This window comes from Staurois parvus, unplaced genomic scaffold, assembly GCF_062004578.1.
Source record: "Staurois parvus isolate SC_StPar_1 unplaced genomic scaffold, SC_StPar_1.0 ptg000003l, whole genome shotgun sequence".
NCBI classification, from domain to species: Eukaryota; Metazoa; Chordata; class Amphibia; order Anura; family Ranidae; genus Staurois; species Staurois parvus.
Genome location: NW_028317799.1, coordinates 1,804,118 through 1,823,543, shown reverse-complemented (window position 1 = coordinate 1,823,543; position 19,426 = coordinate 1,804,118). Strand labels below are relative to the sequence as shown.

At 42.4% G+C, this 19,426-nt stretch overlaps 1 protein-coding gene across 2 annotated transcripts in view; it reads left to right on the top strand.

The window, feature by feature from the left end:
- CA10 (carbonic anhydrase 10 (inactive)) overlaps positions 1-19,426 on the top strand; it is a 308,288-nt gene that overhangs the window by 187,334 nt on the left and 101,528 nt on the right. The gene's annotated exons all lie outside the window — the stretch shown is intronic.

Here is a 19,426-nt window from a genome sequence, read left to right as displayed (position 1 = left end):
CCTGGCACTGGCAGCTTTCCTCTGGGTTTGACTGAACTCTTATTGTAACATGAAATCTGAAGATTTGTCAGAAATAGGTCTATGTTAACGTAACTTTATTTTGAAATTAAAAAAAACCCTACTTGCTTAAATCTCTGTTTCAGATGTTAGGTGTAGGGTATTCCCAGGGCCGGGTCAAGTGATGGGCATGAGGGGCAGCAGCCCAGGACACACTGGTAGGGGAGGCCATCCACTCACCACACACAAGCTGAAGATCAGTGGCTAACAACCAGGGACCACAGTTTCAGGTCTGCTCTGACAGCTACTTCTGTCATATCATGCTCCAGCATACCTGCTGTCCACTCTATCTGCCCACAGCTGACACAAAAACACACTGAGCATGTGCAACTAACTTCTAGCCACAAGAAACCTAATGATTGGTCATGCATGGGCAGTGCACACTGCATGCCAACCATGAGAAGTTAAATTCTATGGTATGCCTTAGGAGGAGGGTGCAGTTCTGCATCCTTGCCCTGGGCGCTGGATGAACCTGTCCCGTTAATGGGTACTCCTACACAGTTATATAGTGATATATTTTTATAACCACTGATGAGGGTGGACGATTTCTCAGATTTCTATCGAGATCATTATTTTTGTTTCTACAGCATCTCTTTTGCAAGTCTTTCCTCACCTGGTGAAACTGTTGTCACCTGGACAGAAAGTAAGGGTAAATCACTTTAACAGAGTCCTGGATAGCCGTAAAAGGCCTACAGGAGTTTGAATCCTTCCCCATGCCATTCAATACTCAAAATTAATTGGGATAATCTCTGGGATAAAGATAGGATTGGACCCAGAGGTGTGTCTACTACATAGCACAGAGCTATCAGCAAATAAATACAAGGAATCAGGTATATGGTACTGTCTGAATGCGGCAAAGGTTCTGATACCTAGGTTTTGGCATAGATCAGAGATGCTGAGGGAAGAAGATTGGGTGGAAAGAGTGAACCAGATATGTAGGATGGAGAAATTGTATTATATGCAAGAAGACAGGATGGGGCTATATTTTAGGAGGTGGAGAAAATGGGAAGAGTTTGTGGTGAAATATATGAAGTAGTAGAGTGAGAAAGGTGAAAGTATATATATATTATCTAGGAAAAGATGTAATGGAATAACGCAGAGTGGGTGGGTTTACCTGCGGGGAGGGTCGGTTTCTGGGGTGGGAGGGGGTATTAGATAGGGGAGGGGAGGTAATGGGAATAAAGATAGAAAGGAATATAATTAATGGTTCGGATAATGGTTTTTGTATGTTAAACAAGAATAATGATGAAATATGTATTTTATATGGAAAATGAATAAATATTTAAATTTAAAAAAAAAATACTCAAAAAAAAAATTTTTGGCCTGTCATATGCTTATCGAGAATTGTGATTCAATCACTATAACCATGTGGAAGCCATGCTTTTAAATATGCTACAGCAAGCTATGTAGTGACACCAGGGTTGGATTGTTGTCACTGAAGCCTGTAGACAAACAAATGTTGGCATCCTGCTGCATTAACTGTCTTTTATTAAACATTTCTTTGTTTTTGCCCCGAGTGTCACCCTTGCTGTATATTCCAAAATGTCATCACATGTCAAATGATGTAATTAACACACATGGCAGGCAATAGATGCTGCATCACCAATAACTCATTCAGAAGTTTGACTTTGCAAAGTTGGCAAGTCTAGCTATTGCATTCACAAAGCATACATAGGAACACCGTATTATCTGCAGCATCATCTATCCCCGTTTCTATATGTTCATTCCAAGAAATCAAAAGTGCTATAGAAAATTGCACAGTGGCATATCTGGTAAATTATGATTAGAAGTTATTTTATAAATAACTGATTTCATTCGGTCGCACCTTTTTTGGAATAGTTTCCCATAAAAACTGTCTGTGGCATCAGTCAGTGCTGCATAAAATAAGGGTAAATGTGAGGAGTATAATGGAACAGATGTATCAGCAGGTTAAGCTGTCCTAAAGTATAGGGTGCGGGCACAAATTACCAAAATGTAATTAATGATAACATTCTGCCTTTTGTCTGCAACTGAAAATTGGCATTGCATGTCCAGTCAAACTTGCTTTTAGATAGAGGGCACAGCTGCTTCTACCGTAATGTTGGCCATCTGGCTCTTTTCTGTAAAGTTTTATGTAATTATATTATATTGTGCATTTTAAAAAAATTTAATTTCTAAGGGGTTGTCAGCAGTCAGCAGTACTACTTGAATGGTTTTTTGATGTGTTACCTCTTAGATCACCCATTCTCAAATAGTGTTCTGTGGAACCCAAAGGCTCCTTCAGAGGTTGCTAGGGATTCCTTGAGCTGTGGTTAATTGATTTCCCATTTGATAGTGCCTGCATGGTTTCAGGGCCAACACCACTTGGCAGAGCCAACTGCATGACACCAGCTTTTACAATAGCAATCTGGCCACCACTCTTAAGTGTGGAAGGTTCTTAACACTGGCCACCAATATAAGGGGTATTTTTCCCATTGACCCCCATGTACTGGTTTTGGAAGGGGTTCCCCCAAGACCTAACAATTATTCAAAGGGTTCTTCTGGATTAAGAATGTAGAGAAAGACTGCCTTAGTTCCTTGACACCTGTTCACATGAAACATAAGTTAAGGGCTTTAGCTCAATTTATCCTATACTGGCCTACCACTCTTAACAGAAGAGGAGTGATGATCCATGCTTAGTCTTTGCTGGGGTAGCTAAATTATTTTTATTATTTTATTTATTAGAGGTACTTATATAGCTCCATCAATTTACGCAGTGCTTTACTGTCTTTATTGTCCAACTTTGCTTGCTCCTCACTGGCAAAACTTCAGGGGACCCTGATTGACTGTCATCAGTTAGCAACTCTACCTAAATGGTTGTCTGATGTCTTACCTCTTAGATCAGTCATTTACAACCAACGTTATACGGAATCCTAGGGTTTCTTCAAAAGTTGCTAGGTGTTTCTTAAGGTGTGGCTGATTGATTTCCCATTTGATAATGGTACCTCAATGATTTCAGTGCCAAGGCCACTTGGAGAGCCAACTGCAAGACACCAATGGTATTTTTAATTGTCTGTAGAAGGGCATTATGGCCATTATGGTTAGGGAGGCATTCTTTCCACTGGCCACCAATGCAAGAGATATTTTTCCCAATGACTCCCAATGAGTTGGTTTTATCAGGGGTTCCCCATGACTTAAAACTATTTCAAGGGTTCCTTTGGAGAAAGAAGGTTGAGAAACGCTTTCTTAGATCCTCGACATGTGATCAGGTGACCATAGGGGCTTTGGCACAATTTATGCTTCACAGACCTTCCACCTTTCACAGAACAGGAGGCATGTCCCATGCTCAGCCTTCACCAGTGTGGTTAACCTTGCTTGTCTATTGTCAGCAAACCTTCAGGTGACCATTAATGCAGCTGTAATCTGGTAAAGACTTACTCAGTCCTCCCAGAGTGTCTAAAGTTACAGATAGCCCCCTCACATATCTTCTATGGGGACTTATCCAATCCTCCCAGAGTGCCTAAATTTACAGCCAGCCCCCTCACATGTCTTCTATGGGGCCATACCCTACCAATTTTGTTTTCCACGCTTCCCTCCCATAATGTCCCAGCAAACTCAATGATGCACACAACTGTTGATAATCATTTTTATAAAAAGGGAATATGTATAGAGTGTCACAAAGGGTGCCCTTTTGGACAAAGAGCAGCAGTTTAACAGCATACAGTCATCTTTACCAAAATCAAGTAACATAATCAGAATTTTACATCCAAGTATATAGTGTCACCAAAATGCAGTTACAGGAGAGTCACACTATAGTGTCATTTGATGGCCATGATCCACTCCAACTAGTTGTTGACCAGAAAGGACATTATATATTCCTGCCACCTGCACCATACATACTCATGCCACCTGTTCTCTGTACAATACATAATCTTGCCACCTGCACCCTGTACAATACATACTCCTACCACCTGCATTCTGTACATTAAATACTTTTGAACCCTGCACTCTGTGTAGATTTTAAACCCCTCCCACAATTTTGCCACACCAGCCTTTCATTATGTGTGCCATGTCTAGCCCTGCTCCCCTACTCCACCCCATTCTCAGGAATTCCAATTTTCAAAAAGTTCCCAAGTATGGTGCCAATGCTTACTCACCCTAGTGTATCTACAGTGCCTTGAAAAAGTATTCATACCCCTTGAAATTTTCCACATTTTGTCATGTTACAGCCAAAAACATAAATGTATTTTATTGGGATTTTATGTGATAGACCAACACAAAGTAGCACATAATTGTGAAGTGGAAGGAAAATGATAAATGGTTTTCAACATTTTTTACTAATAAATATCTGAAAAGTGTGGCGTGCATTTGTATTCAGCCCCCTTTACTCCGATACCCCTAACTAAAATCTAGTGGAACTAACTGCCTTCAGAAATCACCCACAGGGGCGGACTGACAACTCATGGGGCCCCCGGGCAATAGGGGATCATGGGGCCCCTGTGTCCTTGCCCAAACTAAAAAAAGCCTATGAAAAAGGTACCAGGGGCATCTCATGGGGCCCCCTACTGACCCCAGGCCCTCGGGCGGTGCCCAAGTTTCCAAATGGTCAGTCCGCCCCTGGTCACCCAATTAGTAAATAGAGTCCACCTGTGTGTAATTTAATCTCAGTATAAATACAGCTGTTCTGTGAAGCCCTCAGAGGTTTTTTAGAGAACATTAGTGAGCAAACATCGTAATGAGGTCCATGGAACACACTAGAAAGATTAGGGATAAAGTTGTGGAGAAGTTAAAAGCAGGGTTAGGCTATAAAAAAATATTCCAAGCTTTGAACATCTCACGGAGTACTGTTCAATCCATCATTTGAAAATGGAAAGAGTATGGCAGAACTGTAAAACCTACCAAGACACGGCCATCCACCTAAACTGACAAGTGGCCATCTTGAGTAAGGGCACTTGATTCATGTATCATTTACTTCCTGAAATCCATCTGCCCTTAGCTCAGTCACAGGCTGAGCTGAGAGCCCTCCCTTCCTGACGACTCCTGGGATGTATGACATCATTTGCCTAGACGTGGAAACCAGTAAGTAACTGAAGAAATGTTAAAAAAAAAGTTTAAACCAAGTAACTGTGATTTTTTTCTATTTACTAATGATAACAGCATAAGGATTAAAAATGAATCAATGTTGAGAGAGGGAAGTTCCACTTTAATAAGGCACAGACTGGACTCCATTAGCTTCTTCTCTGGTTGCAAGGACCAGGGAAAGTGACAACAAGAACGAGAAGTGACATTTTACTCATCACTTCCAAGTTCATTCTAGTTAGGGGAGATCAGCGAATGGATGTTCGTTGGTCTCCTTCAGGGCTGTCTTAACGCCTGGGCACTGCTCAAAGGCCCCAGGTGCATAGGGGCCCCATGATAATTTTGCATTAAATTATACTTGCCAACTGTCCTGGATTTGCTGGGACAGTCATGCTTTTTACTAAACTGTCCTACGATGGGCCGGGCAGCACAGAACCTGTTCTGTGCCCTCCTGATCCCAGTATTGTGCCCTCCTGACTCCCCCCTGTACTGTGCCCTCCTGATCCCAGTATTGTGCCCTCCTGACTCCCCCCTGTACTGTGCCCTCCTGATCCCAGTATTGTGCCCTCCTGACTCCCCCCTGTACTGTGCCCTTCTGCCTCCCCCCTATACTATGCCCTTTGTGTTGATTAGTCTTTGATTTATTGCATGTTTCTTATTGTTTAAAATACATTTTAATGAAAATACTATTAAATAATTTCCTTTGCATGTTATAGAGATGCACTATCGCCTATATCTGGAGCTCCACCCACCCACATATCCCTCGGTCTACTATATATACACTCAAACTATGAGGAGGCAAAGGCCTCCATAACTATGTAGAATACTACTATGCAGCTCAATTAGCCCAACTGCCCAAGTAGCATGCTATTACTGAAATACTCCTATGGGTTGCCTTGGAATCCGTAGATTGTGATCCTTTGTCAGTAGCCAATTTACTCTAGCTCCAACCTTCTGACCAACGACACATCTGCAACCCAATCACACGTCATTCTCTCGTCATATGGGGTTGCCTCAAAACTCGGTATACTCTTCAATCACCCCATAATACTTTACTTTCCTTTCTCCATAATCCAGCTTTCTACCCAGCCTGGACATCTCCTAACCAGGGGTGGACTGACCATTTGGAAACTCAGGCACTGCCCAAGGGCCCGGGGTCAGTAGGGGGCCCCATGAGATGCCCCTGGTACCTTTTTCATAGGCTTTTTTGAGTTTGGGCAAGGACACAGGGGCCCCATGATCCCCTATTGCCTGGGGGCCCAATGAGTTGTCAGTCCGCCCCTGCTCCTAACTCATTCATAGCTTGGTCCTCGGCCAACTTAATTAGGGTTTACAAATTCATGACCATCTGGGGGATCAAATCCTTTCCTGCCCTTTGCAAATCACATTCCCTCCCCCCCATCTGAATTTTTTAGATTTCTCCAACTTAAACATTTCTTCATGCTTTTAATCCCAAGAGACACTTTGATGTCAACTATGTCCTTTTTTGAGTGGTCCTGCTAGAACAATCCACACACAGAGGTTTCATCTCCTCATTATACTCTCATCTCTTGATTTATGGTACCCCTACCATTCCCTTGTATGTCACTAAATGGGAGAAGGACCTGGGGCTCTTGTTAGACACAGCTGATTGGATCCATATTTGGCAAGCAACTAAATTTTCATTGCAAAACATAATTGCAATGGAGACCAACAATAAGGTGTTAAAATGCTGGTATTTGGTCCCTGCCAGGATCGCCAAGTATGTCCCAAACTACTCTCCCGTCTGCTTCCAGGGATGCACAAAAACAGGCGCTTATTTACACATATGGTGGACCTTCCCAATAGCTCAAGCCTTCTGGGATGAAATCTTTAGCATTCTAACTACTCTCTTCACTAAATCCCTCTCCCTGAACCCAGCTGTGGCCCTGCTAAACCAAAAACCTCAAGAGCTACTCAAATGCCAATTCAAGCTCCTCCTGCAGGTCACCACCACGGCTAAACAAACCCTAGCGAAGGCTTGGAGGACCCCAAACCTCAACATCTTGGCAGTCAAACAGAGAATAACACAAGCTATGATACATGCAAAAATAGAAGCAACTATTCTGGACACAGTAGCTAATTTCAAAGCACTCTGGACACCATGGGTGTAAAATTTTCTCCCACCGAACTTTGATGAATCTCTAATCCTTCCTTAGAAGAAGTCCCTAGTCAGTCCTACCTGCAATGTATCTTGACTCTTTGTTCTCCAGTGGCACCCGGAGATCCCCTCCCCCTCCTACCATTTTCCGTTCTCTCTATCACTTTATCTCCTTACTCTACTTATTTTTTTCTTCAGCCCACCTTCTCTCTATTTTGAAGGTGTTATTTTCTAGTGGGTTTTGCTACACTATCTATACAGATGCAATCTACTTGTAATCCCTTTGTTACTCCCCCTTTTGCACAGGAGCATTTATTTGCTTCTTTAGGCTCTTCTTCAAGTGCAAAATTTATAGCTACTTCACCAATACCAACTCATTCAATCGTGATGTATACTAATCATCCTCTAACCCACTCTACCTTTTACCATGTTTCATTTGCTGGTAATTTACTCCTGTGCACTATTTGTACTGATATTAATAGATCTCTATTCCTGTCAAATGTATAGTCCATATCCATGGATCCTGTACACACTCTCAATTTACCGGTCATCTACGCAAGACCCAGTGGCCTTTTGTTTCCTGTTCACATCATTTGTTCAAACCTGTACTGAATTGATGTTGTACTTTCTTTTTCTTTGATAAAATATTTGAACAAGAAAGTACTATTAAATATATGTTTAATTCTATCAACTGTTTATACTTTAATTCTTGACAGTAAGGGGTTTATTTACTAAAGCTGGAGAGTCCAAAATCAGACTCCCTTCTGCATAGAAACCAATCAGCTTCCAGGTTTCATTGCCAAAGCTTCATTGAACAAGCTGAGGTTAGAAGCTGATTGGTTTCTATGCAGAAAGGAGTCTGATTTTGGACTCTCCAGCTTTAGTAAATAAACCCCTAAGTGTGTAATTTGAAGCAGACTGGTAGTGGCCCCAGTGCATTACTTGGCTTAGAGGCCCATGATGATATTAAGACAGCCCTGGTCTCCTTCTCTTCCACCAGGCAAGGCCTGCCATGGAGAGGGGGTCACACTGGGAGATGGGGCACACTGCAGGGATCACAGAAAGTGATCAGGTGGCTGTACAGCAGCTGGATCACTTTCATTAGAAAATGGGCTTGTGGAGGGTACATATACGCTCACAGTGGTGTCAGTAATAGGGTTAAAGTTGAACTCCAGGCAAAAATATTTTCAATTTATATAAATTCATCAACAGCCAGCAGGCTCCACCCACCACAGACAGCCTGCAGAAAAATACAGGAGGGAGCGGAGACCAGATCAGTTACTCTACACAAGGAGAGAGCAGCAGTGATTGGTCTTTATTACAGGAAGCCCATACACAGAGGTAAAGCTTCACACTGGATTACTGCACAGATCTGAAAGAAATACACAAAGCACTCCAGGATTCAAGGAAGAATACGCATGATAAATGTATTCAGATAATATTTGCTTGTCCCGGAGTTCAGCTTTAAATGGCTTATCGTTGTTCCAGCAGATGTTGGTTATCTTAGACAACTTTGAGCGAGAGAGCGTGAATGACATCATCACCAAAATCAAACATTCAACACATCCTTAAACACACCTCCTAATTACTGGCAGGCGAAATCTGCATCTTAAGTGGGATTTAATACATAAAGAACTAACCCGTGTATCCATTTGTGGCTAAAGATTTAATTAAAACACAAATCTTGATTTTAATTAGCGAGCCAATGTGTGGAAGTGCTATTAGCTGAGCGTCTTTGGACACGAGGTCTATCGGGAAGTTAATTGCGGAGAGACGGGAGGAAGGTTTGATTTGGCTACTGGTCAGTTGTTGCATAAGAGCTGGTTTACATAAGTGTCACGTCCTAAAGAGAGACTGGCGGTGGATCACTTTACAGAAGGCAATTGACAGGCGATGAGGCGATATTTCATCTAGTCACCGCTAGCTTTAACCCCTTAAAGCCCACATGACCACGCCGCAGCTGCATGCATTGCGCACAGTTGCAGAATGACCACATTCACTTGAATCAGGTGCACTTGGCAGATGATATTAACCTCCCAACACAACAGGGAGTATAATTCTTGGCATGCCATGACAAGTATTCAACCCCATTTGGCTGCCTTTGCAGCTTAAGGGAAGTTGGTTGGGGGGCTGTGAAAGCGCAGCTTAACCACCTCTTTTTAACCCCCCCAACCTCAAATGTAAATGTAGTCTAAGGCTTTGTTTACGCTCGCTGCTGCAGGGTAAAAAAAGCTGAGGCCCCGATCCCTTTCCCTTAAGCTACAAAGGCAGGAGAGGGGGGTGCACATATGGTGCAGCTGGGATGCTTTGCCTTGCGGTGTGGCAAAATTTACCCCAATGGTTGTGTTCAGTGGGCAGTACCACTCACTAAATGCAACCCATTCAACTGAATGGGTCAGCGTCACAACCCTGCTGCAGCATCATTGATATCAGTGGGAGGAATAGTGCCCCATCATTGGCATTAGAGGAAGGAATAGTGTCCCATCATTGGTATTAGAGGAAGGAATAGTGCCCCATCATTGGTATTAGTGGGAGGAATAGTGCCCCATCATTGGTATTAGTGGGAGGAATAGTGTCCCATCATTGGTATTAGAGGAAGGAATAGTGCCCCATCATTGGTATTAGTGGGAGGAATAATGTCCCATCATTGGTATCAGTGGGAGGAATAGTGCCCCATCATTGGTGTCAGTGGGAGGAATAGTGTCCCATCATTGGTATCAATGGGAGGAATAGTGCCCCAACATTGGTATCAGTGGGAGGAATAGTGCCCCATCATTGGTATCAGTGGGAGGAATAGTGTCCCATCATTGGTATCAGTGAGAGGAATAGTGCCCCATCATTGGTATCAGTGGAGGAATAGTGTCCCATCATTGTTGTCAGTGGGAGAAATAGTGCCCCATCATTGGTATTAGTGGGAGGAATAGTGCCCCATCATTGGTATTAGTGGGATGAATAGTGCCCCATCTTTGGTATTAGTTGGAGGACTAGTGCCCCATCATTGGTATCAGTGGGAGGAATAGTGCCCCATCATTGGTATTAGTTGGAGGAAAAGTGCCTCATAGTTGGTATCTTTGGGAGGAACAGTGCCCCATCATTGGTGTCAGTGAGAGAATAGTGCCCCATCATTGGTTTTAGAGGGAAGAATAGTGCCCCATCATTGGTAACAGAGGGAGGAATAGTACCCCATCATTGGTAGGAGACCAGGCATTTTATCTTGTCTTGCAGTGGGACTGTGCTGATATAGCTGCACAGTGCATCCTTATGCACCTGGTGTAAATGGGCGCTTGGAAACTAATCTTGATTATGCGGATGGAGGAATCGGTTCAGTTTTGTTCATTCTAAATCATTTTCTAGTAAAAAAAATGCAGATTTGTACATGTATGTGAGAAATGTCAGAATTGGCCTGGGTTTGAAGTAAAGACCTCTTTATAAATCAATCCACTATTGACTGTTTGTGCCAAAGGGTTGCAGGTTGAGAACCAGGGCCCATCATTCACAGGAAGCGGGTTGAATGACACAGGGCTTCATGGAGCACGAAAGAGGACCAGAGCTGGATTGTAAACCATTAAGTCTACCTAGTGGGGGGGGGGGGGTGGAAAGGCGATATCGCAGCCAGAGCTGCTTTTTTTTACTTTTGTAATGGGTGGGGTATCTAAACAAGAAAAACATCAAGGATTGAGTTTTTATCTATCTCTGTGCTAATCCATACAGCATACACCGCAGGTGTAAACAGTATGGGAAGGGGAGATAGGCTCTATGATGGTGCCAAAAACCCCAGATCCACTATTTTAGTGTACTTTGAAGGTGAATTGATATTGAGAACTTGGCTCACCAGCTGCCAACGAGAGATGGTTTGAAGTGGAATTATCGCAAGTGACTGCCAAGATTCATTGGGTAGGTCGACCTGCTTGTCAGCTGTGATCACTCTGCTATGAGACAGATGATCATTGTCATTAAGAGAAAAGAGTACACTTCCCATACAACCTCAATGTAATAAATATAATGAGAGGTGATGGGAAAGGTTATGGCAATGCTTTTATGACCAAGTGAATCCTACACTTCCCACATCACGCACACCTACCGCCACAACCTTTCCAGTGACATCATCCAGATTCATTCTGCTCAAAAAGCTTCAGAATGCATTAAAAATGATCAGTGAATGTGGAGCACAGCATGGCTTAAATTGTTACATTGTATCAATGAAAGATACACTTTACTGAGCCTGACCATTAAACTAGCAACTGCAAACACAGCACACAAGATACTAGTGTTGTTACCTAGTTTCTCATCCAGGCATTGCTGTACTACACCGGCCCACCATACCCCCTGTAATGTGGGAACCTCGCTTAAGATACTGGAGAGGTGTTCCCAGACACACCCACCTCCTACATGATTCTGTGATTCTGGGGTTATAGTGTCAGGGGAAAAAAATAAAGAAATAGATCCTAAAGCTGGTGAAAGTTCCTATTTATCTATTGATCTAACTATCTTACTAACTATCATACTATCTATCAATTTATTATTCTATCTATCCATCTATCTATCTATCTATCTATCTATCTATCTATCTATCATCTATCTATCTATCTATCTATCTATCTATCTATCTATCTATCTAAATCTAATATTTACTATCCATCATACTATCTATCAATTTATTATTCTATCTACAGTATCTATCTATCTATCTATTATCTATCTATCTATCTATCTATCTATCGATCTATCTATCTATCTATCTATCTATCTATCTATCTATCTATCTATCTATTTATCATAATATCTATCTATCATACTATCAATCTAATATTTACTATCCATCATACTATCTTTCAATCTAATATTCTATATTGCCAAAAGTATTGGGACGGCTACCTTTCCACGCACATGAACTTTAATGGTATCCCAGTCTTAGTCCATAGGGTTCAATATTGAGTTGGCCCCACCCTTTGCAGCTATAACAGCTTCACCTCTTCTGGGAAGGCCGTCCACAAGGTTTAGGAGGGTGTCTATGGGAAGGTTTGACCATTCTTCCAGAAGCGCATTTGTGAGGTCAGGCACTGATGTCGGACGAGAAGGCCTGGCTTGCAGTTTCCACTCTAATTCATCCCGAAGGTGTTCTATGAGGTTGAGGTCAGGACTCTGTGCAGGACAGTCAAGTTCCTCCACTCCAAACTCTCTAATCCATGTCTTTATGGACCTTGCTTTGTGCACTGGTGTGCAGTCATGTTGGAACAGGAAGGGGCCGTCCCCAAACTCTTCCCACAAAGTTGGGAGCATGAAATTGTACAAAATGTCTTGGTATGCTGACACCTTAAGAGTTCCCTTCACTGGAACTAAGGGGACAAGTCTAACCCCTGAAAAACAACCCCACACCGTAATCTCCCCTCCACCAAACTTTACACATGGCACAATGCAGTCAGGCAAGTAACGTTCTCCTGGCAACCACCAAACCCAGACATGTCTATCATATTGCCAGACAGAGAAGCATGACTGGTCACTCCAGAGAACACGTCTCTACTGCTCTAGAGTCCAGTGGTGGCGTGCTTTACACCATGGCATCCAACGCTTTGCATTGCATTTGGTGATGTAAGGCTTGGATGCAGCTACTCTGCCATGGAAACCCATTCCATGAAGCTCTCTATGCACTGTTGTTGTGCTAATCTGAAGGCCAAACCAAGTTTGGAGGTCTTCAGCTATTGACTCTGCAGATAGTTGGTGACTTCTGCGCACTGTGCGCTTCAGCATGCACTGACCCCGTTCTCATTTTACTTGGCCTACCACTTGGTGGCTGAGTTGCTGTTGTTCCCAGTTGCTTCCACTTTGTTATAATCCCACTAACAGTTGAGCGTGGAATATTTAGTAGCCAGGAAATATCACAGATGGACTTATTGCACAGATGGCAACTTATCACAGTACCATGTTTGAATTCACTGATCTATCATTCTATCAATCTAATATTCTATCTAGCTAATTATCTATCTATCTATCTATCTATCTGTTTATCTGCCTATGCATCTACTTCTCTGTCTGTGTGCCGTATGAAGGATTCAACAATCATGTAGCCTAGAAACTGATATGAAATAATTCTCTGTATATACACACTCCATATGGACGTTGCTGCTCACTCGCATTACTGGTCTATATTTATCTGCACTCCCGGTATTATTCCTCTTATTACTGTTAGGAGTAAACTGAATAGCAGAGGGAGTTGTGTGCCGTCCACTATCCATCTCACCTTTTACAGAGGCTTCAGTCTTCTAGTGCCAGATGCACATCTCCACATTTTATAAATAAGTGATGCCATCACTCTCATAGAGTGGAAGGGTCTAATGGCTGTCCAGAGACTAAGGACCTCAGCAGATGTGAATAGATGAGGATATAACATGGATAAGTTTTAATGTGTTAAAGCTGAACTGCAGGCTGATTTTCTTTAAATACAATCAGTGTAAGTGCCTAAATCTGACTTGATATCAGGCTTTTGCATTCCCTGTATAGCAGAGCACAGATGTAAAGAGGGAGAAGCAGCATAAGGAGCCAATGACTTGTGCTGTAGTGCTTATATGCTAACATGAAACTTGCTGAATGGAGGAAAAAGGGGCATAAAAGTGAGTTGTTTTTTCACTCCTCTGAACACAGCTGTATTACAGTCAATGTGTCCATGCAACTTGTTTCATTAAGATACATATTCTAGAGCAGCAATTAGGGGCTTAAAACCCCAAAACCAGAAAGAGAATATTGGCATAATTTTCACATAGACTTGTGTAAACGCACATGCGTATGTGAACAATTTTACACTAGTGACTAGAATAAACAATCATTCTAGCCAATATAATACATTTATGCCATAAACACCAGTACTTTGCCCGCCAGTACACATATATTTGCATGACACCTACATGGCAGCATACTAGTGATAGTGATAGAATTCTTCTATCTTCACCTACAGATAAAATCTATAAAAGTATAAGACAAATACCCTCAAACATTCTTTGTAAACAGAACAAGACCGAGAGAGAGAGAGAGAGAGAGAGAGAGAGAGAGTGAGACCATATGCTGTCATGGCTAAGTACCAAGAATGGAAAATTACGACGAGTATTTGGTACAATATTCTGGTTTCCTGTAGCCTACATGACAGCATATTAGTGATAGAGTCCGCTTCTATCCCCACCTACAGATAAAATCTATAAAAGAGTAAGAGAAAGACCCCAAAGCATTTTTTATTACTAGAGCAAAACCCAGAGTGGGTCTATATGCTGCCATAGATAGGCATCAGGAAAGGAAAATTTCGGTAAGCATTCGGTACAATTTTCTAGTTTCCTAGTGCCTACGTTGCAGCATACTAGTGATAGAGATCCACTCCTATCCTCAGCTATAGGACCAGTAAAATCAATAGAGGTGTAATAGATAGTTCCTAAAGCACCCCAAACTAGTGTGCTGCCAAGTAGGCACTAGGAGACCAGAAAATTGTATCAAATACTTACTTAATTTTCCTTTACTGGTGCCTATCCATGACAGTTTACTAGTTATACATAACTAACTGACTAGGAGGGTGATGTTGAACAAGTATGCTTCAGGGTCTTTCTCTTATTCTTTAATAGAGTCTAACTGGTCTTTTCGGTGGGGATAAGGTTGGAGCTCTATCATTAGTATGCTGCCTTCTAGGCACCAGGAAACCAGAAAATCAAGTCATATTTTGTACTTACTGTATTTGTGCTTTGCTGTAGACCCACCCTCAGTTTTGCTATAGTTAAAAATAATGCATTGGGGTCTTTCTCTTACTCTTTTTTATCTGATTCTGTAGGAGAGGATTAGAGCAGGCCTTCATCACTAGTATGCTGCCATGGGTAGGCACCAGGAAAGGAAAATTAAGGTAAGTATTTGATACAGTTTCCCAGTTTTCTGGTGTCTACAGGGCGGCATACTAGTGATAGAGAACCGTTCCTATCCCCACCTACAGAATCAGATCAAATTTGATAATATCAGATAAAATCTATAAAAGAGTAAGAGAAAGACTAAAAACATTCTTTGTAACTAAAGCAAGGCCAAAAGTGGATCCATATACTGCCATGGATAAGCACAAGGAAATGAAAATTACAGTAAGTATTTGATACAATTTTGTAGTTTTCTAGTGCCCATATGACAGCATACTAGTGATAAAGCTCTGCCCCCTATCCCTGCCTACAGGACCAGTTAAAATCTATAAGAGTAATAGAAAGATCCCAAAGCAACTGAAACTAGTATGCTGCCATGTAGGCACCAGAAGCCCGGAAAATGGTAACAAATACTTGCCGTAATTTTCCTGTCCTGGTGCCTATCCATGACAGTATACTAGTTATACATAACTAACTGACAGGGAGGTTGATGTTGAACAAGTTTGCTTCCGGTTTTTTTCTTATCCTTTGACAGATTCTAACTGGTCTTAAAGGATAGGAAACGGATAGGGTTGGAGCTCTATAGCTAGTATGCTGCCATGCAGGGCCGGTGCTAGACTATTTTGTGTCCTAGGCAAGACCAGCTACTTGTGCCCCCCCCCCCCAAAAAAACATTGTTTTAAAAAGTAGAAAATATTAAAATGAACAAAACTTGAAACTGCTAAATTCCTTTAATTTTCGAAAATAAGCGCCATAAGATGCCACCAGCACCAATATTATAGACAAAATATATATTAACCAAATATAAGTTAACTGTATTAGCCAATCAGGCAGAGAAACAAAAAGCTAAAAAAACTCCACAGTGATCAGCAGTCGACAACATCTTGCAGTAAGGGACTGAGTCTGAGAGGAACACTGGAAGGAGGTGCAGCTCAGCTGCTACACTGGACCCAGACATCCGGCATCTTCCTTTGTCCTTTCTTCCTCCCCCTTTGCCGCCCCTCTCCTCAGCTGAAAGATCATTCATGACATGGCGGCTTCCCACATGATAAATCAGCATCCACTCCCCTCGCCCGACCATTGTCCTCCCCCCTCCTCCTGCTGTCACCTCCATGACCCACCATCCTCCTAGGCTTGGCTCACCTCTCATGGTTCCTGCCAGGGTGCGGAGTCCAGGTTGTGACTCTCACTGAAGACAGGCAGCCTCCCAGCACTACACTACTTCCCTCTCTTACACATCGGACCCCGATCATCCTACTCACATAGGGTTAACCCTGCAACCAGAGCACATCACTGCCTATTGGTTGGCTCTAGGTGTGTAGAAGAAGGCGGAGCCATCGCTGGTCACACCCTTTTTGGTCACTATTCGGCTCCCTGTTACAGCTGGAGGATTGTGTGTGCCAGTGCGTGTTCCGGAGATGTACAGACCGATCCTCCAATCAGAGACTGCTGACCTCCCGGGGTCCTGAGCTAATGTTATCACTTCCCATCCTAGGGGGAGCCAACACTTCACTACTACATGGATTACTGTCATATATATATATATATATATATATATATATATATAATATGTACTAAGTGGTCATGTGTGTGGACAGGCTGTGAGACAATTGTGCAGAGTAAAGATACCATCATTCCTTCATCGTTCCCTGTATATGAGGAGAGGGGGACTCTTCAGAGAAATTTAGAATTCATATAAGAGATCCATAGGCCACACAGAGAGAGTGGCAGCCTGTGCTGCTCCCAGGCGTCCCTAAGTGGCAGAGCGCCCTAGGCGGCTGCCTAGTTTACCTAGTGGAAGCACAGGCCCTGCTGGCATGCAGTCACCAAGCAAGAAATTGTATCAAATACTTACCTTAATTTTCCTTCCCTGGTGCCTACCCATGCCAAAATACTAGTAATAGAGAGCTGTTCCTATCCCCACCTACACAATCAGATAAAATCTATAAAAGAGTAGCTATAGTACTGCTAGATTTTTGACATTCTCAAGGCTTTTAAAATATGGAGTGAAAACATATGGTGGCTTAGCATGCTAACCAAGTCCTTGACTGCTGGCACTTTAAACACATTTAAATAAATTTGATTTTAGAAGTTTGAGTTTTCCAGTCTGTGGCTCCAACTTCAATAAAAGCTCAATCAAGGTAGTCGAAATTGAAACTATTAGAATGAGCAAGAGAGTTGAAAATTCCTAAATTAATGTGTCGTCAATTGTTCTGCGAAGACAGATCATTCTAAGAGTGAATGTCAATGAGGCAAAAGTGAGAACCGAAATGAGCAGCTGCCAGGAAAAGGTGAAAAATGCCTTAGAGCGCCTGATTACATGAGGAATAGAGGTGAGGTAACAGTCATATTTTATTCGGCACTATTGTAAACACAAGCAGATGACAGCAGGGCTCACTTCTCAAAGTCACAAAAGGGTCCTTCTGCTTTAAACTGCCACATGGATCAGTCTATGATGTGCAGGGACAGTCCTATATGTCATGCACCATGGGGACCCTTTCCTTCCTGCCTATTGGCTAAACGTGGCCGTGGAGGGTGGACATTGTGTCACGCTATGGGTGACTGCGTCTTAATTATGCCGTCAATCAAACTGAGATGTGTGGGGAAAACAAGACTGTCATGCCATTTGTTTCATCATAGGAGGCCAAGGCAACACGTCAATGCATTTCAAGAACTAAAACATTCACCCTTCATCAGGGCCTAAAGTATAACTAAAGGCAAAACATTTTTTTTTTTAGCTTTGGATGGAGTGAAGGAGATGTGGGACACTCCGTTAAGGGGATTCACCATCTCTATATGCCCTGTTTAAGGCTGTTCACTGAAAGTGAAAGAAAATCCCAAATTTTGGGTTATCCCCAGATCAATGATAGAGTCAAAATCTTCCAATGGGTACACTCGTACTAGTGACAGCCAGGGATTGCCTCACTATGTAGGTATTTCCTCTCACTACCTGCTTTGACCATGGGACAGAAAATGAAGGGAACTTTCTCCAACAGGACTTCTTTAGTTCTACTGTAAACTCCTAGTTTGAATAGAGCGTTGGTTTTGCGTGGCCTAACAGAAAGTTGATACAACTCAGAAATAAGTGGCTTGTAGAAGGGCCCTTGGTGCCAGGATTGGTAAGCGTGTTCTCAGACAAGGAGACCCTCAGCTTTGCAGGGGCAGTGGGTTGAAGCCCGAACTTTGCTCCACTGGCTCCTAAACAAATTCTTGCAGGTTCTATTTCTTTGGTCCTTGGCCTGCTATACCCATAGTTCCAAGCTTAGTTCCTAGGTGGTCCACTACCATCTCTGAGGCCATGCTACACAAAGTGCCCAGGCAGAGAAACCTTCCCAGTCACTACCACTGAATGACTCACCAGCACAGAACCACCACCACCACTATCATCAACTGGCTGTTAAAAGAGGGCTCCCCAGGTATTGGCTATATGCTGCATCTCCTTGAGACCAACGTCAATCTAAGCATATTGTAAAGTAAACAACGGTGTCCAACTGCCTGCAGCCATGCGCCAACTATGTCAAGTTGTCCACCATGCTATTTTTGTCACCATACATAAATTAGAGGCATATCTCATTTATCTGTTCATTTACGGAAGGTAGGCTTTTGTTACAAACATCCAGTGCATAAACCTAAACCAAACCTAATCAGGTACAGTCCCAACCACATTACCAAAATAGTCCCAAAAATCCGTTAAAAAATATGGCAAAAGTTCCAGCTCATGACAAATAATTGACTTAAAGTGTAAAGCAAGTCAACACCTTAACTAAGCCTAAATCTGACCCCACCACCATTCTTAGCCTTTTCTATCTACCCTGTAAAAGGAAAGATGTCTATACTTATGTATTCTGAAGTCGCTCCAGTCCGGTCACATGGCCACAATCGGTGGGTAGAAGGCTAGGCCATAATCCCCTCCAAAGGCCCCTCTCCCGGGTGGTCCTCTCACACCAACCATTTTTGGTATACTAATTCATCATGTTTTAGGTACATGGAGTGTGGCAGTGGTAAGTCTTTTGCTTATATGGTGTCTCTCTTTCTCATCTCAGAAAGTCAGAAGGTGTTTTTTATGTTGTAAAAATAAATTGGTATTTGCAGTACTGCTGTAAAGGCCAACGCCATCAAAAGCATTTCATTTTGGATTGAGTCTAGACGGAAAAGATGCTTCTGGACCCCAAATACAATTATATTGGTGATAGCGATGAATTTTGTATTTCTTTAACTATTTCTTCCATGATGTGTCTGATTCTTAAGATGATGTGCTAACATTATATTGTTATTTTAATCTTATGTGATTTCTCGGAGGCACATATAAAGTCCCAGTTTTCAATTAGGGAGTGAAAGG